This window comes from Parasteatoda tepidariorum, chromosome 7, assembly GCF_043381705.1.
Source record: "Parasteatoda tepidariorum isolate YZ-2023 chromosome 7, CAS_Ptep_4.0, whole genome shotgun sequence".
NCBI lineage: Eukaryota > Metazoa > Arthropoda > Arachnida > Araneae > Theridiidae > Parasteatoda > Parasteatoda tepidariorum.
The window spans coordinates 42,100,680-42,126,284 of record NC_092210.1 but is presented as its reverse complement, the minus strand read 5'-3'; the positions used below and the strand labels follow the sequence as shown (position 1 = coordinate 42,126,284).

The window sequence follows — 25,605 nt, the reverse complement described above, 5'->3', positions numbered from 1 at the left end:
ACTAATTAGTTTTCTTTTGTCCTTAAAAAAAATTTATTATAACAATATATTAGCCTATGTTTATATTATTTTTATGCATTATCTATCCGTGTTAAAATTACACCTGATTCCAAATGATGGTACTAATTATTATAATAAATTTTAGCCTTCACTTTATTTTTAATCTTTCATAATTTTTGTCCTTCGTAGAGCATTGATTTTAGCTTCGATTACAATTTATAGGGAAGGGACAAAAGTTAAAAAAAATATCATGGATTACTATAAATGTCAATCATTGCTTTCAAGAACAAATTAAACTTAAAAAAAAAAGTTTTTTCCTTTGATCAATAATATGGAATTTCGTATTAACGAATACCTCAAACAAACATGAGCTGACAAAGTAAATATTTTTTCAGTGTGCTCCTAATTATTTACTAAGTTTTAAACGCGTACAGAACTTTAATAAATGGTAGATAACTCAGCATGCGAAGCATGTATTATAAATCACTTGTGAAAAATGTCTAGATTAAAGCAATCTTGACTCACTTTCCAACATGAATTAGCATCCTCTACGGAGGACAACGATATCTTTTGTTCAATAATTGGACAATTTTTTCAACTGTTAAGAGCTACCAAATCTGAAAGAAAAAATTCTGCAGAAATAGACGAATAAAAATATCTCTAATGGAAATTACTGTTGCCAACGTAGCAACAATTTTACAATAAAAAAAAATAGCTCAAATGGGTGCTGAAGAAAGGAGAAAGATTGGAGTGATTTGAGACTACAACAAAGCATCAAATTTCGCAATCATCGTTTTTACTCCAGTCTTTTTTTTTATTTATTTATTTATGCGTAGAGGGTGAGATATGAAAATAGCGTTTGTCTTCAGTATAAATCGCTGGGTTATAAACATTAATCATAAGCTGTCTGACAGATCATTGATCCACTCTAAACTTAAATCCAACTCTAGCAAGTGAATGAATTGAAATGGATAAATGGGGGACTTTTTCCAAATTGATATTCCTCTGATTATAAGAGAGAGAAAAATAATAATTCGTCATTCTAATTAGTGAAACTAGTTTGTCGTTTTTAATAAGTACAGATCAATTTTGTTAGTTTTGAAGCTGAGGAATAATTAATTCAAGAACAGGGATTTATAATGACTCTTAATGAAGTAATAACCTAGAACAGCTATATTGCCAAAGACGGCAACTTAAGTTGTTTATCCGTCTTTGCCAATAAATCCAATTTTTTAGAATAGACCTAATAAATTGAGTCTTGGGTAGGTCAATTTATCTCAAGTCTAGATCAATTTATCTCAAATTTATAATTGACAATCTTCTGACAATCTTAATCCCACAATCATAAAACAAGTCTAATTTTAACACAGTGCCGTAGTTCACGCATTTGACTTAATACGATTGCCAGGTGTAAACATTAATTTTGCTGAAGTTAGCACTTAACTAAATACGATCCTATAAGGAGATTCGAAATGTCACCTATAACATTTATGCCCCCATTAACAAGAGATACCTGTTTTATTCCAGATTTTGTGCCATAATTCTACATTCTATCCAATCCTTATCCTTAACATACATAGTTCTTATACATTTATTGTGCAGAGAAGTGTACGTAGAAAGTTAATCTTAAAATATTTCTATAAGAAAATAGCAGTGAATATACTCAGCTATTTTCTCCAATTTATTTGTTTGCTTTTTAAAACTCTTAGATCAAAAAGTATCTACAGATGTTGTAATAATATGCAGCGCCTGCTGCCGTGCTGGAGAGTTTTTGCTACGAAGAGGATCTGCTGCTTTAGAACGAGGATTCGTGAATTTTACTAGGAATCAATCGAACAGAACTTAATATCATAAGTCATGATTAATAAGATTGTGTCTCTAAAAATAAATAAATTTCCACATTACATGGCAATAATTATTTTAACAAGTAAACATAACTTCAACACAACCTGACCACCCTGTTTTAAAGATAGCATTTATTTCAAAGATAATTCCTAATGATTATAAGAAAAGCCGGCCACGCTGACTGAAATCAGATGATAAAACTAATAAGAAGGACTTTAACTTTGAAATCAGATGTTATCATTCCGAATTTCGGAAATGAACTGAGTGCGGGCAACATCAAACGGGAATTTTCCTCCAGTTATACAGAATATCAATCTACTGGATGTTTGATTAATAGGGACTCGAAGGGGGATGTCAGTTTTAATCAATCCCCTTCCAACCCTGAACGTTGCCAATTGCCGACATCAAAGTAATGCAAAGATTTGAACTGATGAAATCTTTTCATTTGGCAGACGATAAAATGTAGAAAATTGATAAAGGGTTTTTTTCGCTCTTCTTNTTTTTTTTTTTTTTTTTTTTTTTTTCCTCGAACTGTAACTTTTTCGGTAATATGCATGGATACAATGTTAAGAAAGCATGAAAATATTTTCTTCTACAAAAAAAATAAAAATAAATAAAAATAAAAAAAAACACTATGATGCTTTTGATGATTTAATAAGTCAAATTTTTACAAATAAATAATTTTAATATTTTAGTTAAATTTAATATATATCTATTGATAAGCTTATGATTTAAATCAATAATAAGCAGATGTAATTTTATTTATAAAATACATATCTTCCAAAGAATACAGATACATATAGAATACAAGTAGCACTAAAGATTCAACAATACAAGTATACAAATAGCCAATACAAGTAGCATTAAATTAACCAATCAATAGATAAATACAAGTATGTTTCTAAATCTAGGGAGCAAAGCTACTGATAATAAATAAAAGAAAAATTCCATGGACAAATCGGTTGCATTTTATCACTCAAATGTGACAAAAATATTGCTACGATAATTAACCCTTTTGTAATTCGAATTATGCGACAAAGAAGATGATTAAATTTGTAAGGTCAGTACTTTGCAGACCTTAAAACAATAGGTAGACCTCGGCACTAAAAGTAGGCACTTTCTCACCACGCGTTCAATGTAAAAGTTGCGTCAGAATGTCATTTAACAAAGAAAACTCACGGCATCATTCTGGCAATATATATGAATGAAACTTTTTATCTGTGCATAAAAGAGGCACGTAAATTAATTATTATTTTGATTTCACAGAACTTTTTCACATCTATTCCTACGGCACTGTGTTATTTATTATTTTCTCCATTCGGTATAATTGTTTTCTCCATTCGGTCTATTAAAACTTTCTTCTTTCATTAGTTTTGTGTCCGTTAGTTTGCTTTTGTCGGAAAGTTGATCAAATAGATTTCAGTTAGCAATAAATTTTGCGTGTACCATTTAGAAATCAATTGTTACTTGCATTGGCATGAGACAAAGAACACCAGTTGAAATTTGAGCTTTCTAGCTAGTCATAATTTAGTCGGAATTTCAATTTACGGTAAATTCTATTTGGTCATTCCAACTTTGCTTATGAAGTTCTTAAAGAAATAAAAGAGCTCTGCGTTGTCATCTTACCCGATGCTAACTAGTTGGAAAATCGAAATTTCGAATGCAATATTACATCATCACAGACGCGAAAGCGAGCTCATAAAAACGCAATAAAAAATAATCATAATTAAAAATAAATAAATAAAAATTAGTTATTGCAATTATGATTCTTTTTTTATCGTTTGCTTTAATATCACAACACATTTTTCGAATTTAATGCTCTAAATTAACGAGCAAAATTTTCCGATCACATTAGTCTTCGCATGCCGTAATTTCTAATCAAAACTCCGAGTGCCTCATTTATATCATAATACTCCCGCATCATTAATTAGGGTTTGATGAAAGAAAGTTTTCGAACGAAAAAAAGAAAGAAAGCAATTTGTTCTTTTTTTTATTTCATGTACAAAGGCCTTGATTAGTGATAACAAACATTAATGAATTTTATAACCTCCGTTCGCCAAATAAGCCGATGTTTTAATATGGGTGTTCCCGAGTTTTCCGCTCGACTTGGCGCCTCGCAGGGTGATGTCTGAAAGTGGCTGAGTCTACAAATGAGATTCTACTGCAGACGACTTTTCATTTCAGTCCGTAATTTCAATGTCATACCTGAAATAAAGTGAATATAATAAGAAAGCAACAGATAAGAGTGTTTTTGGATGAATGGGTACAGTCAATATAATTATCGTTTGCGAATGGGAGGAAATTTAATTATAGAAAAATTATAATAATGTTCTCCTTTTGATTGTTATTGACGCTTGCAACAAAGAACCATGTAACAGTAGAGTGTTTACCCTGAATTGACAGAAATATGATCTTTTTGTAAATAATAGTTTGTTGTTGTTCTTTTCTTCAGTTTTTGACCATATAAATGTCCTACAAAAACAGAAATTTGCCCCAATGTACCAAGAGAATATTGGACAGTTAAATATAGATCCTTTCGGGGCTGAATAGGGGCTCAAAGATATGGGCAAAATTAGACAAATATTATAAACTCCATATGGGCTATAAAATATTGAGATAATCAGACAATTCTACATATTTTCTTTTCTTTTTATTTTATAAACGGCGTTAAACAGCCGATACAATTCCGAGTTTGCGACTCTCAATATTCAACTCCGTAATCTTGTCATTTTGAACCCAACCCAGAAGACAATGAAACTCCTGAATACAGCAGTGGGACAAGCCAGCCTTCATGGAGAACTTTTTGATGAAATTAACCGGCATTTGTGTTACATGGAGAGGAAAGCCACAAAAACTTTCCACGGCAACTCCAATAGCAAGGGGATTATAATCGATGATTTGTCTACCATGTTTTTAAACTTTTAACTAAATTTTTTTAACTAAATAAATATGATAGTTATGCAAGTACAAAATTAAAAATAAGGAATTACATGGATATTTATTTAAAGTTAATAAAAGCATAATGATTAAAATTCAAAGATGACTGTTGAAAAATACGAAATATGTGTATTATTCTCTTATTCAATTTGCTTATATCAAATTAGTAAATCCAATAAGATGTCTTTATTGTTTAGTTTTGTAGCCATTTTATAAAAGTATAATAAACAACAATTGCAAACAGAACAAATGACACATAAGTGACAAATGATTATGCTGCTATAATGATTGAAAAATCACTACAGATTAAATTCCAAGAAAATAAGAGTACACGTTAAAATCGAGACAATTGTTTTTACAAAAATAGATATAAAATTTCTTGAGAATAGTTATTATTTAAAAAAAAAATATCTATTCATTTTTATATACCTTGACAAAGAAATCTTTTGGTAATACTTTATTGCATTTTCAGTATAAATTGATTTAACGCTTATATTTTTAAAAAACGTATAAGAATAAAACTGATTAAACTAAAGACTTCAATAGAAAGTCTCGTAAACAGCAAAAATCTGATTTCCAACAAGTCTGGTTCAAGTTTACTTACCTTCGGGCAGGCAATGAAAGGTTTTCTAGATTTTTTTTTATTTCTTTACTTTTAAAAAAAAATTCATTGGAAAAGTTTGGTTTAAAAGTAAATTGCCTTTCTTCGTTCCTTGATCTAAGAATTACTTTATCTTCACAATTACTGGGATGCGAAGATAGTCCTAACATTAAATACAGTTAAACAGATTTGTGAATCTTCGGTTCAACATTGGCAAAGAGAAAAAAATTTCTCACTGAGCATCTGAAAGTTTAAAAGATTTTACAAAGATAAATCTCAGAGTACATAAATTGCTTTTGTACTTATCGTATGATCAAAAATTAAACCATGGTTATTAAAACATTTTTCATTCTATATACCTTCAACTTTTTAAAAATATTTTTAAAATAACTTACGTTTAAAGAAATCTGTATTAATAAATTCTAAACTTATTTCGGTTAGAAACTTTTTTTTAAATTCATTCTAAGAAAAAATTAAAAATAAGAACAAATTTTTTTCTTTATATGGGAGAGCAATAAGTTTCTTTATAGCTACATCTTAAAAAATATTTGTCCGATTGAAAATTTTACGAATTTATATTGTTATAGATAAAGGCAAAAATCGTTTTTAATTTTTGTACAACCATCCGGATACCCGGAACCGGTAGGGTGAAAAATCTAAATTTTAGCTTGTACCCTAAACCGACTGTATAAAGTATTCAATTTTCACCGGGCACCCGGAAACGGTACATCTAAGCCAAGGGTTTCCAACTTCCGTGAGCTTGGGGGCCACAATTAAAGACACCAGTCAAATGGCGGGCCGCAACTTTATCAAAATTTTATATGGGGCTCTTTTTATGTTAGAAGGAACATTAAATATTACTGTCAGATTTTTATCAAGTTGTACAAAACAAAAATACTGAATTGCAAATTAAAATAAGAAGTAGATTTTTAAAAATATTTAATTGCATATTTTAAAAATTCTGGCTACAATAACTTTAATGTGCACCTATGTATTAAACAATTAATGTGCAACAGATATCAAATTGTTAGGATATAAAACTTTAAAAAGGTTGGTATTAAAACTTACCTAGTGCTACACAAAATATTCAATGAGAGAATTGAGGTTTGTCTGTTGTACTTGCATTCGAATGGGAACTTAATAAAATAAGGATTATATTTTGCTTTCAAATATAGTTTTTTTAATATTAAAAAGCAAAATAACAAGCATTACAAATCATTTTGTTACGTATCATTTTGAATCTTCTCTTAATTAGAAACATAGTGACAGGAATTTTTTTCTTCTTTTAAATTTAATTCTGTGATAAATTGATATTTTTTTCCAGACTTATTATGGTTTAAAGCAGAAAAGAAGAAAACTTCTCGAGCATCTAAAAATATTTTTTTTTTCCGCTCACGCCCTATTCGATTCTAAGAATTTAAATAAATATGATATTCATTACCTCCTTTATGCGTTTCAAAATATACAAAAGTAAATAATTTCGTCCAAAGTTCGTGGTTTCAAAAAGTTAAATCATAGAATTTCTTCGAGAAAATTTCTAATACGCACATGCTAAATTATATTCACAAAACACAAAGAAACGAAATAAAAAAGAACAACATACACGATTATTTTTGTATTTGAATAAATATTTTCTTGGGTGCAAAACCTGAGAAATAAATTTTTTCTCACCGTTGGTATGTTAAATTTCACAGAAACGAAGAGATTAGGTTTCAAAAATGACAATTAAAATATTTTAGTTCTCGGGCCACAAAAAAAGGCTTCGAGGGCCGCATCCTGCCCACGGGCTGCCAGTTGGAAAGCCCTGAAGCAATGAAACATATTAAGAGACTTTCAAACAATTTATTTAGCAGCAGTAACCATTGATCAACTACAGCGAGAGGATATTTTAATAAACAGTGAAATAAAATGCAAGAAAAATCATTCAACTTTTGCACTATTTCTTATTTGCTGACCCCTCCTGCAATTTTTCATAAAAGTAATAATGCAAGTCGAGTCAAGCTGTTGACCATCCACCTCACCAGATGGCCTGCATGTCAAAATTTTTTTCTTTTTCTTTTTTTTTAAAAAAAGAAGAGAAAAAAACTTTAACACGGACTTTCAGTCAACTGACCTTCCCTATACTACCACTCCCCCCCCCCTTCCTTTTCTGATACCTTTATCCCCTTCCCCAAGTCCTCTTTATCGATTTGATCCCTGTCCCCCACACAAGCAGTCTCAGCCCCACCCTAAAAATCAGCTGGGGGCTGAGGCACATTTTTTTTTTATCTTGATTAATCCACCAACTTTAAACATGAATAGGACTAACTTATGTCTCTAAAAAATGATATAAATAGGAAAAAAGTGAAGGCTTGGCGAAATTGCCAGCTGGTGTAAGTTAATTCGCCTTCAGTTTAATGGAACTCCTTACTGAAGTTGCAATACTTAATCCCCCTGCAAATTAATTTAAGGTCTTTTAGTTTTCCTTTTCGATGCCATTGAATATTGGGAATTTAATAACGAGAAAAAACGTCGAGTGATTTACACAGCTTGTCCCTCACTTTATTTTTGAAATCAATATCGGCTGAAGTTCATTTCGAAATTATTTTAGCCCGTGTATAATTAAATGCGGGGCATGGTGATTATTTTACTAAAATGAGATTTCGGGGAAGTGTTTCTTTTTTCTTTTTTTTTCCACTCGCTTTAAAAAGTTGTTATAAATTTAATAAGTGTGCCTTAAAAAAATTGCTTTTTTTTTTCTGACCTTTCAAAATATTTTTAGATCATTTAGAAGTTTTAAAATTAATTATGAATCAGAGTATATTTTTTTTTTACTTTATTTTTACAGAATGGGAGGCTTACTTTATATTTTATTTTATAATCGACGTTGAAACGTCGACCCATTTTTGGGTTTACGACTATCAATGTTCATCCCCGTAGTCTTGTGATTTTGTATCAGACCCTGAAAACAAGTGGATTGGAACTCTTGGATTGGAAGAAACTAACCTTTATTGAGGCCTTTTCGATGGAAGCAAACAGCATTTGCGTTACGAAGAAAGAGAAACTATGAAATTCTCCAACCGTCAACCCGATGGCAATGGGATTCTAACCCATGGTGCGTCTACCGTGGAGAATAGTTTGCATCACCACGGTGGTCGATGCGAGCCGGGAGCAGAATGCGTATATAGCAGCCATCGTCAGGGTTTGAACCTCGATCATCTAATTGGAAGACGAGCACTCTATTCCTTGAGCCATTGCAACCCGCTTATTTTATAAACAAATTTTGTAAAAGCAAACTCGGAATGTGTAGTATAAAAAGAAAAAAAGAAACATCAAGATTATATTGAAACCAAATGGACCAAACAGCTGATAGATTTTACTCAGACGCTTGCTTTACAAAGTTTGACAATAAAAATTTGTAAAGGAGAAAAAAGTGAACTAAAAAAAAAAATGAGTAAATTATGCAGCATTATTAATTTTTTTTAAAAACGAAAGAAGAAAAAGACTTGTTTTGGAATTTTTACAAATATTTCAAAAGAAATAATGGATATCTCTAACATGAGCGACGATTTCGAAATCAATTAGAGAAAAACGGATGGAAATAAAAGTAATATGATTAGCTGCATTTTACGTGAGATACCGGAGTTTGTTTCCTCCATGTTCAAAAATTAGTTGTCGATTTCGCCACAGGATGCCACTGCTAACTATAAAAACAATGTCAGTTGAAGAGTTGCACTCAGGGACTAATTGAATAAATGAGTTACACTAATCCAACTGAAATATTTGCACAGCTGTCTGCTAATTTTTTCCTCAGAGGGCGCCACATTTTTGCTAGAATTAATGGTCATTTAGAAAACCCTGGTTTGTAATTGTCATTAAAAGGCAAGCTGTTGACAACTTTAAAAAATAATTTTAAAAGTCAAAGAGAATAAATTACTAATTTTTAAAGTGCAGTAAATGGTACATTTCTATCGCCTTTTATAAATATTAGAAAAAGGAAGTTCAGAAAAAGTAATTTTTCTCATAAGTTATATAGGTCTCATTGGTTATTAATTAAACCTCTTTTTTCATTAACGCATCAATTGTATTGAATGCTTAATAAATAAAAACACCGGTCTTATTACAAACTGATTTTTTGTTAACCAAGTGGTGAGGATAATTGGCGCTCTAATTTATATAGATATTGCCATAAAGTCTGATAAATGTCTACTTTCTCCGGTAAATATCACATTCTGGTAGTTGCAGTGGTTTATGTCCGAAATTCAAGATTCCCCCAATTTCGCTCCTACACCGGGAAATATTGACATTCATCAGCGAATGTTGATTAAAAAAAAATAGTTAGTTAACGCTAATTTCTCTTTATTATCTTTCCATCATTGCAACGCTGAATATCGTCATTTGCCACTATACACTGAAAAAATTCGGATCAAATTACGGTAAAAAATACAGGTGCCGGTACATTTTACAGTGAAATTCATTTTTACCGGAACATGTTACGGAACGAAAAATCCGATGTACCGTAATTTTGACAGTAATAACTACTTTAAAATCATTGAATCACTCTAATTAAATAAATATTACTGCAAAAATTACGATATAATATTTACAGTAAAAAGAATTTTACGGATGACGCACCCAAAATGCAGGTACTTTATACCGTATTTTGATCCGGAATTTTTTGCAGTGTAATTAGGAAATATTGAAGTTTTAAAAAAAATATTTTATTCAACAGCATTGAATGATGACTGTCAATATTAACTGATTTAAGAAAGAAATACTGAAATATAATGCACATTTTGATGTCGGCATTCGAGCTGGATGATGCAGACATTCGTTAATTTCACTCTCTCTCTCAGTAACAGTCTCTCTTTCTCTCTCTCCGTTCGTNATATATATATATATATATATATGTTATAATAGTTGCATTGGTTTATATCCGAAATTCAGTTATAGTTCTCCAATTTCGCTCCTACACCGGGAAATATTGACATTCATCAGCGAATGTTGATTAAAAAAAATTGTTAGTTAACGTTAATTTCACTTTATTATCCTTCCATCAGTTCTCGCTGAATATCGACATTTGCCACTATATACTGAAAAAATCCGGAACAAATTTCGGCAAAAAATATAGGCACTCAAGGTGCCGGTACATTTTACCGTGAAATTCATTTTTACCGGAACATGTTACGGAACGAAAAATCAGATGCACCGTAATTTTGACAGTAATAATTACCTTAAAATCATTAAATCACTCTAATTAAATTAATATTACAGCAAAAATTACGATATAATATTTTCAGTAAAAAGAATTTTACGGTGATGCACCCAAAATGCCGGTTCTTTATACCGTAATTTAATCGGGAATTTCTTGCAGTGTAATTAGGAAATATTGACGTTTTAAAAAAAATGTTTTATTCAACATTCAACCTCAATTGAATGAGGAATGTCAGTATTAGCTCATTTAAGAAAGAAATAGAAATATAATGCACATTTTGACGTCGATATTCGAGCTGGATGATGCAGACATTCGTTAATTTCACTCTCTCTCAGTAACAGTCTCTCTTTCTCTGTTCGTATAAAAAATATAATCAACTTAAATATCTAGATAATATCGTAAAAGTTTGCATCCTTTTAGTAAAACAAGCTGCAGTAACTAAGTCTCAGTGTTCCGAATTTATTTATAAAATTTAATATGTTTATTTCAGATCCACGGGACAATAAAATCCACCCATATTGGAATTTTCATTCAATCCAAGTTTGAAAGTAAAGCTCCATACCACTAAGCAAAGTAAGGTATTTTTCTAGTATATCTAATAACATTTGAAGGTATTCCCGGATTAAAGATTACACCATACATATTAATTTACTCCCTCAAAATTCAATAAATTTTTCTCAAAAAGAGAGAGAGGGGACTTTCTTATCTATGATTCCAACGAATTCCTTCTTCTTTCTTAAGAGTCACAGCCCACATAATTGCGAAGCCAGGACAAAAGCTGTGAGGGAGGGGGGCATATGGTCGGAAACACTTCATCCCCCCTTCTATTTTCTTCTAAATGTGTGCAGGGGTGTATTCTGATGGATAGCTGAGCAGAATAGGAATCAAAAGAAAGCATAAGGCGTAGGGGTAAGTTCTTGATGTGGGGGAAGTTAGACAACAGGGATAAAATGATTAGATAGTCTGGTGGGGGATATAGATTAATCTAAAAGAGGAAAAGTTCTTTCTCGCCCCCCTTCCAACTAAGCCTTCAGATGCAGAAAATGGATGAGGGTTAAAGTCCCCAACCCCAAACACTTTCTTCTGCATATATTTTCCTGGGGGTGTAAGGATCTGAAGTTGAGAAGAACATCGTCTGCGTGGGGTGAGATACCGCGTTATTATGGAATATGAAAAGGGAGAAAAAAAATTGAAGAAAGGGCTTTGAATTTATGGATAATCTGAGGTAAAAGTTTTCTTCAGCATCCTCCTTTAAAGGTAGAGAAAAAAAACTTTTCCGGAAAATCGTCCATCATTTATTTTGCATATGAAATTATTTTGAAAATCTTGTATAAATATTTATTTTCGAAGACTGAGAATCATTTATTAAAAGTCTTTTATTATTTAAGGGATAGAACTCATAAATCTTTTCAGGGAGCTAAAACCGGTGTGCATAAATTAAATTATCGTCTTAATAACTATCAACAAAGATGTAAGCTCAAAGGCGAATTTAATTCTGCTTTATTAAATTACGAGATTTCAAATTAAAAAAATAATTTCGTTTAATCATATTTCTGAATTAATTAATAATTCAAAAATAAAACTAAAACCTGTGCTTGTTGATCAAATATTTATATTATTTATTTATTCAGGATAAGAAAATCAATTATATAGTGTCTAAATCTTTGGTTTGGTTAATCTACGAGTATAAGCATATTACAAACAAGTGCTATTTTATTTTATAACCGTCGTTGAACAGCCGGCCCATTTTTTGGGTTTACGACTACTTATGTTCAACTACGTAGTTTTGTAATTTTGAGACCGATCCAGAATACAAGGAAACTACAGGATAAGTATTGGGAGAAATTTGCCATCGTGGAGGACTTTTTAATGGAACTAACCAGCATTTGCATTACATGGAGAGGAAGACCACGAAAACTTCCCATGATCAGCCTAACAGCAAGGGAACTCTAACCCATGACCCGTCTACCACTGAGGATATTTTACGTTAGCACTGTGGCTGGTGCGAGTCGCGTGCAGAATTCGTATCGATCAGCTATCACTGGGATTCAAACCCGGTTCACCTCATTGAAGGCAAACGCTCTATCCCCTGAGCCACCACGACTTAAACAAGTACTTTTAAAAATTTTGGAGAAAGAAAGTATTCTTTTACGAAAATATTTTTAGAATTCTAAATTGAAAAAAAAATAAAATTTGAAATAACGTAACTTTTTAACGAATAATACTTAATATTATTAAGTACCATTTTCGGAATTATTTATAGAAATTAGCAATTAAAGATCTACAATTTATTTCATTAATTATGATAAATTAAATTCAACCATCATTTTCTTTTAAATTTAAATAATTTTGACTTAAATACCTACTATATGTTCTTTTTTTTAAAGCCTATTACAGTTTTGTTTGTATGCACCACTCATCAAATTAGTATTTAAGAACATTTTAATGAGCATTAAAAAGTTCATCCACATACAAGATGTAAAGTAATTCCAGAGGGATAAATTTTTTTAGGTTTTATAATTATAGACCATTTATCCTTCCGATCTAACAGAGTCAACTTTTATTTAATTTAAGCTCGTAAAAGAATGTATCATAGTGCTTTGCAAAGCAACATTCAAAGTGTAATAAATGCACAAGTTCTTTAAATAATGCGAACTTTTTTCACCAGCAGTATCACTTTAGTTGCTCTTTTGAGTTGAATTGGTCTCTTCTTAAAAACGTTGTCTACGCCATTTTCTGTTTGTAAACAAAAGTGCCAAATGGTCGTTTTTACTTCGAGTCTTTACCTTTAAAAATCTATTTTGGAAATTTAGATATTGTCAGTATATTTATGATCCATCAATTTGTATTATGTCAGTATATTATGACCTAAATCCATGATTCACGTTTTTCATGAAATGCAAATAACAAAAGAAAAGTATTTTCACATCGGCCCATTACAGGCCAACCGGCAGATGATAGTTAAAGTTCTATAATTTCGTGACAAACGGCATGATTGTGCCAAAGTGCTCAGCGTTGCGCACAAGCCGTCTTTACGTCCCAGATAAGCTGATAGCCATTGATCCAAAGCTGTGTGAGCATCAAGTCGTTACTGTAGATTGAACCCCACATTCCTTCACGGTATCAGTACAGTGCTTTTAACCACGTTGTTCTTCATGAAATATAAACGAAAATTATTAAAAGTTAAAAAAAATTTCCATTTACAGTTAAGATATTCTTGTATTTTTTCCCACACAATTGCAAAAGAATATTTAAAATTTTATTTTTAAATTTGTGCGAAAAATCATATTTTATCCCTTATTATACTTTATTTTATTTCGCTTGAGAGTAGCATTTACTTGCTAAGAAAATTAATTTCTTAATAATAGATTTAAAAAATTAGTGTCCTTCGTTTTTGATTGGATGCCTAAGGTCACATCCCTCCTCTTCCCCTCTCTGCGTATCACTGTTTAGAATCTAACTGTTGATCTAAACTTTAGATCAACAGTTCCCAATTTTTCCTCGGCAATGGAACCACAAATGATCAAACTTTTTTCGGCGGAACCCCAACTTCATAAAAGATGATGATAATTATGAGAGTATTCAACAATAATATAGTATTTTATAATAAGATTTAATTCATTAGTAGGACGAAGGAAATTTTTTTCATCGTTTTATCATTAATAATTTTAAATTATATTTTATATCCTATTGTTAAATTTGCAGTCCTAGAGCCTTGTCTAGTCTAGTACTGAAATCGTTTTTGCTGTATATGCATAAATTGGAAACGAATTAAATGAGTCGAATTATGGACTTCTTTAAACTAACATTTAAAAAGAACTGCTTAAAACGTTGAAAATAGTTATTTGGGAAACATATTTCTTTACTAGCAAATTTAGTTAATTTAATTTGATTCGAAAAGCCTAGTGGGAAATAAGAATTCAGTTTCTTTTAAATGCTCGTCTTTTTCTTAATTTACTTAATGTATTGTTATAAAAAAATTATGTATTTCTCTTTTTAACAGTGCTATTTCTTTTTTATTGGCAGAATTTCATAAAGGCAACTGAAATATCAAATGCATAATGGCTTATTGATTATTAGATTCAAATATGAATAAAACTTCTATAATCGTTGCGGGTTAAAAAAAAAATAATAACTCTCGGAACCACTTGAACTCTTTAGCGGAACTCTAGGTTTCTGCGGAACACCATTTGGTGTACCGCAGAACACAAATGATCAAAATGAAACATTAATTTGATAAAGATAACGAGCATTCGGCTTTATTGAATATTTTTCCAAATTATTTAATTATATAGTAGGTTTTATACTTATTTACACATTAGGAATTTTCCAAAGCAAAACAAAAATAGAACGTTATAAATTAATTTTAAAATGCTTTAATTATGTTTTAGGAAAGATTTTTTATATGTTATTGTTGTTTCTAATGTCACTCGTCACTGTCAGCTGTCCTGCTTGGTGAAACCAAGCGAATTAATGCAGAGGGTACGTTTCTTGTTTTTCAGTGAAGTCATCGATGGCCAAGAATATGACTTGAGCCACACACACATCACATCCCGTTTATAGGGCGTACCCATTCATACATCTATTCATTCATCCACAGATCTTACTTTTGTCCTGAAACAGAGAACGACCAATCTCTAATTCAGTACCCCCAGAGGTATTGAGTTGTCATGGGAACATGGAGGACTTCGTGACCTAACAGATTTAACATGCACCAGTCTCAATTTACTACACGGGGAGCCTTCGGCAGGTGGGGGGTGAACTGATTTTTTTTATATAGACATCAACTGTATAAATATTTCTTTTTTAATCGATAATCACAAATCGAAACCGTGCAGAACATTTTTAATATTCGGTATGATAAAACAATAGAACATTTCGGAACCAAAACTAACAGATTTTATTTTAAAAAACATTCTTATGGATTGCTGCAAATCTGTAACGTTATTAACTTAGTACATCAGACGTCAAGAAGAAAATTTTGTACTTCAGAACATCGACAGAATAAAATTTTCTTCTTAATCGATAATCACAAATACAAATTGAAAAGAAATTTTTTAACATAATTTCTGCGATAAGGTACTAGAACATTTTGGAACCTAAGTAACAGATTTTATTTTAAAAAAATAATCCTATGAATTGCTGCAAATCTGTAACGTTATGAACTTATTGCATCAAATATCCAGACTTCAAAAAGTAATAAACCTCAGTTTTAGATAGCAACCAAAGCTGTTTATGCTTTCGCAATAAACCCATCTTCAGAACAACCTCTCTAAGGACAAGTATCATAAAACTATCTCTGTCATAAAAATGGTCATAAAACAACATAAGAAAGATTGCAGAAGAGAAAGCAGAAAGAAGAAAAAAAATTGACTGGGCGTGAAATCGTAAATAGATGTTACAAGCAGTTTAGCACATTCCAATCACTGATTTTTTACTACTTTTTCACTTTTGGATGAATGGATTTCTATCTCGAATTTTTTGTTATCAGGTTCTTACATCAATGGATCAAAGTTTGCACCTCATTTTGTCTTGTATTTGAGTAAATGACCATAAAAATAAAAAAGGAAAGTAAATATGCATTGATATTAAACAACTTTCAAGTAAAGCACATACTTTTGCAACCCCTAAGGCGACAAAACTACTATTTTTAGTTAACTATACTCTACATACATTCAATACTGTTTCTATAAAAAGTGTAAAACTAAAAGTTTTCAAAAAGAGTTATAAACAGTTGTTTAAACAGTTTTCAAAACGAGTTATAAACAGTTGTTTTAAAACTATACTATGTAGTTTCCATGAAGCTATAGATTTTATGGTCGGTTGAGTTGGACCCAGTGGGTTTTTTCAGAATCATTTACTTGAAAAAGATCCTAATTCTGATAAAAATTTTGATTTTCTTTTAAAAACTATTTTGAAATATACCTATGACCTATACCCTTTCTTTCAAAAACTAATTCTTTCAAAAACTATTATCTTTCAAAAACAAAACTTGCATTGGTAATGTTACAGTTCAAGTATAATTTTTATGACCAAATTACAATTTTTAAAGAATTGTTTGCTTTTGCATCACTTTTAAACAAACTAATATCAGTAAACTTTTTTAAAATTTCGTATCATTGAAATGTGCTAAACTTTATTTTAAAAAGCGTTTTTAATATTTTAAAATCTGTATTGCTCATAGATTCCGTGAAGCATGTAAAATGCAAATAGTTTATCACTTTTTTCCATTTTTGATATTCTTATAAGGTAAGTTGACAAGATTTATTATTAAAATTAAGGTTTAGGTCCTAGTTAACTAGGACCAAAACTTAATTTATAGGCCTTGCGGATTAATATCAACCTCAATATCAATAAAAATTGCAAAATTTGGGTGAAATCAGTTGAATAGCTTTTGAGAAATCGAATCTTTTTCAAGCTCTTCACCGCAAGAGAATGCTGTACAGATTTGGGTGGAAAGTGTTGACATTATGCTGCCTTTTGAAAAGGAAAAAATCTTTTTCTTATTACTTACTCAAGCATTAGAGTGGGCACTCTTTATATACTTATAGATGAAACACAAAAAGCGATTTAGTATACGTTATCCCGTGCAGTAAAATTTTGCTTTTATCGCAATTTCATTCCCACATAAAAAAAAGCTTACTTTCTAAGAATTTTGATACAGTTAATTAAGTACAATGATTGAGGCGTAATTACTTTATTTGAATAAACAACTAGCAAATCCGTACGATTGTTTATTTATTGCTATATTGGAAAAATCAATCATTTGTAATTTTACATTAAATCTTTAATATTTATTTACAAATAAATCAAAGACAAAAGCTTCCTTGTATAAATTATAAATCTATCGATTAAAATTATCACTGTATAGTCACGTACATCATCAACAGATATCAAAAGTGCGATTTTTGTATCTAAAAAATACTTATCCCTGCTATCAGACCGAAATTTTTAATCATAATATATGAAAAACTGGATTAAATACAACTCTTGTTTATAATATTTCTAACACTCTAAGCGGCAACATTGTATAAATGATGACACATGATTTGATCTCTGATAAAGTATTTAAAAGAATTTCGATTACAGCAGAGGAGTTCAACCGTAACTGTGACTAATATAGTTCTCAGTTTGGCAACAACCAATCTGAATGCTCATGATTTTAATCATCTCTCAGAATAGCAAGTATCGCGTTGATAGATTGATTGCGGTTGCCTCGCGATCGCCACTTGAGTTTTCATAAACAAAAAATTGATTATTTCTTTCATTATTTAGATAAAAAAAAAATCAACGAAGTGTGTTTGGATTGCTGGTGAATAACCTCGCCAACTGCGCCAAACTCTACATAAAACGTACGGGGTCCTAACTAGTTACAACAGGGTAAAGAACAAATTAGCCGTGGAACTATTATATGTTGTTGCTCTGGGGTTACTTTAGGGATTTTATGAGCTGAGCCTTTATAGTTTGATGTGTTTCGAATTTGCAACACATCAAAAAAAGAACTCGTGTCATTAGATGAATTTTTCTCTTTCGATGAAAGTTTCAAAATATGGATGGGGGGATAAATTATTTTGGATAAGATAAGAATGAGCCATTGCAGATAGCCTTGTAGAGTTTGTTGAAAGAATAAGTTCTCCGTAGAGATTTGATTCCTTGTCTTCGCCGCAGTTGAATGAAATGCTTATAATTAAGAAGCACTTCTAAACTCTTGCTCTGAGAAACATAAAAAGATATGTTACATGAGATAAATTTTTAGATTATACATAAAAAGTGCCGAAAATCTCTGTGGCATTAACTCTGACTGTTTCAAGTAATTTTTCAGAGAGGAAAATGCTTGTTGACAATTTTGAAAAAGTGACAACTGAATTTATACATTACTGGGGAGTTCTGTCCCCCGTTCGCTTATCCATATCGTTGCTATGTACTAATTTTTTTTTTTTTTTACTGTTAGCAGATTTATGAATCAAAATTAAAAATGCTCAATAAATCGATTCCAAAATTTTATATTCTATTAAAGTAGACTTTATTTCATAAATTTGGGTGCCGATTCCAATCGGGTAAAATTTAAACTTATAACTATTTGCTCGGATATCATTGATACTTCATCCATAAATTTTTATTTTTAAATTTTATTTAATTTTAGGTTACCATAAATACTTTACAAATGTTTCTCTTTAGACATATTATTCATTAATAGTGCGAAAAACGTAACTTCTAGCATTTCTATTTAATTTTAAGTAATTATATTGTTATAATTAGTTTAACTGATATTGCCTGAACAAATTTTTATAAAAATGCATTCGAAGAATGAATGCAACTTATCAAAAACTAAATATAATTTATTTAAAATTTAACGATTTTTAAAACTGTCTATTCAGTATGTTTGTTTATCTTAAAATGTTGCGTAAAACCATTGAATCAATTTATACCGTAAAAAAGAAAAACCACATTTAGTTTTAAGTCCTTAATTTTGAATAAGATTGGCACATCATCCATTTTAATAAAATTATAACAAAAATGACAAATTAATAAATAGTACAATTGTTAAAAATAATTTAAAATATTTTTAACGCAAAGAACACATCTCATCCAAATACAGCTTCCTACAAGAACAAGGAAAGCTCTGATTGATCGAAAAATTACATCAACACATAAAGAGACAGTCTGGAATTGAAATTTTAGTCTAATCCTTCCATTCCAAACAGTCTCCTTATGTGATTTTTCTCTGATGAGTAAAGGTAGGAAATGCATGCCTCCATTTTCCAGAAACCTGCACAACAGAAAAATTTATTTCCGATTTTAGAATTTGAAAAATGCCATTAAATTTTTCCCGCTGAGCCGATGATAACAAATTTCACTCCTAGGTTATATTACAAAAATTTCAGTGCTGGGAATGCTGGGTAATGGCCATTAACTTAAAAAATATTAGTGTAGTGAATACCGAGCCAGTGTAAACCGCGAAATGACCCTTAACTTGAAGGAAATATTAGGGAATGCCAGGCAATAACCCTTTACCTTAAAACATCAGTTTAAGGAATACCGCACATTGGCTCTTAACCTTGAAAAAACATCATTACAGGGAATACTGAGCAAATTTAAACTGAATAAACGCCCTTGAACTTAAAACCATCAGTGTAGGAAACACCGGGCAATTTCCTTTAACCTTAAATATCAGTGTAGGGAATGACGGTGTGACGTAACTGCCCCTGCAACTATTAAACATCAATTCACTAGTATATAAGACATGCTAACTTAAATCAATCTTGAGGTACCGTTTGATAGATGAAAGTTGGCATTGTCTGATACTATTTTCCCCACATTAATACCGGTTATTATTACTGCCAAACCAATTATTATAAATAATAACAAAGACTTTTGGTAAACGTGATAAGAATTGCACATTGTCCTTTTTAAATTTGTCCGGTATTCCCTAAGCTGATTTTTTAAGCCTAAGGGCCATATCCCGATATTCCATGCACTGACATTTTTGCAAAATCTCCAAGTGGAAAATAAGATTAAAAAAATACTTTTTGAAATCAAAAGCAAATTTTATCTTCTGTTTCGTTTTCGTAAAAATTGCCCATCATAATCGGTAATAAAAACAAACAAGCTACTTTTGTAAAGAAGCAGCTTAAAATTGAAAAGCTAGTCTAAAATTTCAAGCTGCCTTCTTATGCTGCCTTTGACGTAGTTACTTCGTCCAATCAGAGCTTTACTTGTCCTAGTCCGTTTATATGTATTTCCCACAAACGCAAAAATATCTTTCTTATTGCAATAGAACAGAATAAAGATACCCTTATATATTTCCTTCACAAAAATATAGTTATAATCTCAGTTCGTTAAAATCACGCAACAGAATCCAGTTTTCCCTCACTGACTTTCATATCCTTTTGGTAACCTCAGCAAAAAATTATTAAAAGTCATTATCATATATTAACTACAGTCAGGTATTTACTGTTAATATATCAGTGTGCTTAGAAAGCGGAAATAGTAATTGACTGTTGTAAACTTACCAAGCGTGTTACAACAATAAACCTTAACTTTTAAACATATTTTTGAGAAATGATTACTGAGCAAAATTAATTGTGTTTACTTATAGACCTTATTAGAATTCTAAGGGAAATGTTGATTGTTGTTTTATACCAACACTGTAAGAAGTAAAATACGATGTCCAAATAAAATTACGATTAAGAGTACTGGCACGCTGAGAGTCAGTATTTTTTACCGTGAAATCCACATTTGCCATAAAATTTTATGAAGCAAAAAATTTTAATACAGCGTAATTTTTAACTAGAGTAAATTTCACTGTAAAATCACTGAATGACTGTAATTAAATAAATATTACTGCACTGAATAAAATCTTACGGTAAAAACCCATTTTACGGTAAAAAGGATTTTACGGTAAAAAGGATTTTACGGATGCTGTACTCAAGATGCCAGTTTTACCGTAATTTTAGCCAGTATTTCTTACAGTGAAGAAACGACAATTATTGCGAAGCAATCAACAGGGCTGATAAGCGGCAATGAACAAAGGGCTTAGCACCCTATTCCGGATTATTTATATCCTTTAGTAGATCTTAATAGAATCGTAAGAGAAATATTCGGAAATGGGAAGCTTAAACAAACACAATTAAGTACACAGTGAATCATTTCTTGGAAAATTTTGTTTTATACCAACATTGTAAAAAATTCCGGCTAAAATTACGATTAAATAATTTATTACGAAACAAGCAAAAAATAATTGCGTAGCAATTATCAGATGTTGAAGAGCGATGGAAAACAACGGCCGTAGCCCTCCCCATTTAGTGATAAATAAATAATTTACGTGTAAATATCCTTATATTTTTTTAAACATTATTTTGATAACTAATCGACTTCTTTCGGGCTTCTTTGTTAATTAGGAATCCCATAATCGAATTTTGCTGTCCAATCAGAACGCATCGATAAAAAAAGAAACGGTTTTAGACCAGCATCTTTTTTATGTTATGCAGAAAAATATCATTAAAAATAAAGGGTAAGCTATAGGGAATATAAATTATATTACTATATAATTTTTATTAATTATAACCTTTAATTTATATTTTACATATGTATTTGTCATAGAGTCTGTAATAATTATTGAAAACTATTTATGAATTGAAACTATATACGAAAACTAATTATAGTTTCAAGGATTCAAGAGAAAGTATATATATTAGGTACATAATATAATTTTTCAAGCAAATTGTAAAAATGCAATTTAATAGTAAAAAAAAGCAAAAAAACAAAAAGTTATATTCAAAAAAACAAAAGTCTGTAATAATTATTGTTAATCACTTATGAATTGAAACTATTTACGAAAACTAACTATAGTTGCAACTATTCAAGGGAAAGTATATATTAGATAGATAATATAATTTTTCTTGGAAATTGTAAAAATGCAATTTAATAGTAAAAAAAATCAAGAATTATATTTAGTGTTCCGTTATCCTAATAATCTATAATGGTTCATAAAACAATAATTTTGCTCAACTTTTCTAATTTTATAAAATTAAGTAATTTTTTCTTCATTCGAACCTTAAAGCCACACTGTCATTAACTACTTCTAACAAAGTGCCAGAATAGCATGGTAGGTAGGGCACTGGGCTCATGTCCGAGAGTTCGTGGGTTCGAACCCCGCCGGCCGAAGACTTTCCGTGTAGTAAAGTGACTGATGCACGTTAAATCTGTCAAGTCGCAAAAGTCTTCCATGTTTCCATAACAAATCAATACCTCTGGGGTACTGGATTGGAGATCGATTGTTCTCGAATTCAGATCAAAATGATCCGCCCTATAAGAAGTCGATCCGCCCTATAAAAATGAATGAATTGATCGCCCCATAAAAAGTCGATTTCTTGGCCATCGATTTCTCCACTGAAGAGCAAGAAACGCACACTCTGCCTTAAATTGACTCGGTTTCACCAAGCAGGCTTACCCGTGTGGCAAGTGGCATTAAAAACAACAACAACAACTTCTAACAATATTTGATTCTCAATTTAAACTGCCTATGAAAATTGCATCTAATGATTGCTTGGGAAAAAAAGTAATGAAACAGTAAAAGCCTCAAAAATCGATACCATAAAATTGTGTCTACACACAAGGTTTTTAGAATTGAATTTCATTTATTTTAGTTTAAAAAAGATAAAAATGATAATAATAAATAAATAAAAAGTTACTGAATCGAGACTTAAATCGTGTTAATCAGGTTCTGAATAAATTCAAAAATACAATTTGGCACACAATTACATGCTTTCATTTTCTTTCTCGATGAACTTAAATGTCCAAAACATTTTTTATAATTTCAAATACTATATGATACAATACGTATCACGGATTAACAGGCTGAAGTCCCACTCTTCGAGTCAATGACAATGACTTTTTCATGAGAAGTCCAAGTAGATATAAGTTAGGCTGTGATCTAGGCTAATGGACACATTTGATTTAAGGATGGACACACCTACTACTAAAAAAAACTAGATGATTAGGTTAAGTAACCTATCACGATATTTTGAGTAACATTAAAATATCTTGGTAGGTTACTTAACCTTAATTCTGATAATAGTTCAGACGATTATGTGAATTGTTGCATTGTCAGTCATAAATATTAGTAAGTTTTTCAACAATACCATCTATAAAAAATCAGAAAAATGATTTAAAATAACATTTTTTACCATTTTTTTTATTTACATTTTCTCCTGTTGGTCCAAAGAATTGTGTCCGTTGAAGAATTGCAGTAACTAATAGAAATTTATTTCGTAGAATTTTTTCTAAGTTTTAATTTTTTCGATGTTTTTTAATATCGGAAATTTTAATTGAATTCATATGTTGATAAAAGTATTGAATATTGAAAGTAAATACAGATAACATATGATAGCAAAACTTTTTTTTCTTCTGCTTGTTTATACGAAAGGAGAATTGAGAAGAAAGTTTAAAGTTACATGATTAAACAATAATATTTTTTATTTTGAAATCATCATATAATCACCATTCAAAAGACACCGTTGATAAAAAGTTTCTTGCATGACTCATAAATATTTTGATGTTATCACTTTAAATAAATATTTAAAAAATAACCTTCAAAAATTTATATTAAGATAAACTCTCACAAGACCGAATACTTTGAAAATGTCCGGTTGATTGGAAAACTTTTCCTTTCTACCTAAATAAATATTTATTCAATTTTCACGTATTCTTCGCATATAATTCTTTTTTTTTTCATGCATTCTATGCATTGTAATTTTATAATGACAGTTGTTTCAATATTCAAAGTAACCCATATAATAAGTAATTGATAATTCGTTTTTTTTATTTGGAAAAAAAATATTATTTAAATTTTGACTAAAATGAGCTAGATTAAATTATAGATATTTTTAATTGTATCGCTTCCTTGCTTTGGATTATAATGCTACCTATTCTGAAAAATAAATTCTTGTATCGTCCACATAAACCTTTTTACATTAATTTTCCTTGTGTATTTTTGAGAAGCTATATAATCTCATTTACTGTAAATCAAAATAAAATATCATAAGAGTATCATGCGGAGATTTAAAAACTTTTCAATTGTAACTGAATCTGCCGAAACTTTTCGATCTCATAAGAGTATCTTAATACACTATTTTGAGATAATCTCATAAAAGTATCATAAGGCAATACAAGAGCATTTTTAATTGTAACTGAATATGCAGAAAATTCTCTATCTCATAAGAGTATCATCATATACTATTTTAAAATAATCTCATAAAAGTATCATAAGGCAATACAAGAACATTTTTAATTCTAACTGAATCTGCAGAAATCTTTTTATCTCATAAGAGTATCATAATACACTATTTTGAAATAATCTCATAAAAGTATCATAAGGCAATACAAGAACATTTTTAATTGTGACTGAATCTACAGAAATTTTTCTATCTCATATGGAGAATATTTTGAAATAGTATCATAATATACTATTTTAAAATACTCTCGTAAGAGTATTATAAGGCATTACAAAATATTTTCAATTGATACAGTATCTGTGGAAACTTTTCTTTTAATCTTTCTCTATTTATGTAATTTTATGATTTATTTCCCAGTCTAATTTATTAGTCACTTTTATTTAATCATGCAGCCGGTGATGAATGTTTCATTTTTATTTCTGTAGTTTGTAATACCTGAAAAAAAAATCATTTATATATCCCATTAAAAAAAAAAACTTTTGTTTTTTATGTGAATTTGTTCAACAAGCAGCGAGATTCGTTGAGGGAGAAAAAAAGATGAAGAGCATAAAATGGATTTTATGCTCTTTATCATTCTTTTTTTTTCCCTCTTTAAACACGCATCAGGAGCACCAAGATCAGTTAGTCAATTCTTAGACTCAGAAACAAACTTTTACGTAAAAATGAAAGCGAGGTAATTACTGAAGAAGCATTAAATTTAATCTGCGCATATTGTGAAGAACATGCTGGAAGAAATAGTCTAAGCAGAATTATTCCTTAACTTCGTTTTAAAAAAAATAAATAAAAAAAACCGTCGTATGATCCTTACATCAGAGAGGTAATTAGCTTATTCCATTTATTTTTCACAAAAGAATAATCACCGCAGGAACAGAAAAAAAACATATATATAAACACACCCCAATGTTTTTCAGGAACAGGTAAAATTCGCGAAAAAGCGGAATCCTCCCACAACGTTATTTAACGCCTGTATATTTTAGATTTTCAAAAGGATTAAGATTTGTGTTTACCTGAAGCTCAAGGTACTGATAACGCGGGGCTCAATGTTTACATCTCTTCGAGGCACACAGATAAAAATTCCTCCCCAACTATCATCAGGCGGGAATCTAAACTTGGGGTTGGGCTGCAAATAAACGGGAAAGTTAAAACCATACTCCAGCGAGGCAAAAAGAATCGGACTGTCTTCTTTTTTTTCTTTTCTGTCTTATACGAGGAGTGGGAGGTTGCTAACCATGCTCTTCTTTTCAAAGAAGAAAATGTAATAATGAAAAAAAGAAATGTTCGGAGAAAAGAAA

At 30.4% G+C, this 25,605-nt stretch overlaps 1 long non-coding RNA gene across 1 annotated transcript in view; it reads right to left on the bottom strand.

Moving 5' to 3' along the window:
- Positions 1–2,575: 2,575 nt before the first annotated feature.
- The window catches only part of LOC122269254 (uncharacterized), a 92,704-nt gene continuing 69,674 nt past the window's right edge, over positions 2,576–25,605 (bottom strand). Inside the window, exon 3 of the long non-coding RNA XR_006225085.2 lies at positions 2,576–4,050. This is a non-coding gene — a long non-coding RNA (uncharacterized lncRNA). The remainder of the gene's footprint in view (positions 4,051–25,605) is intronic.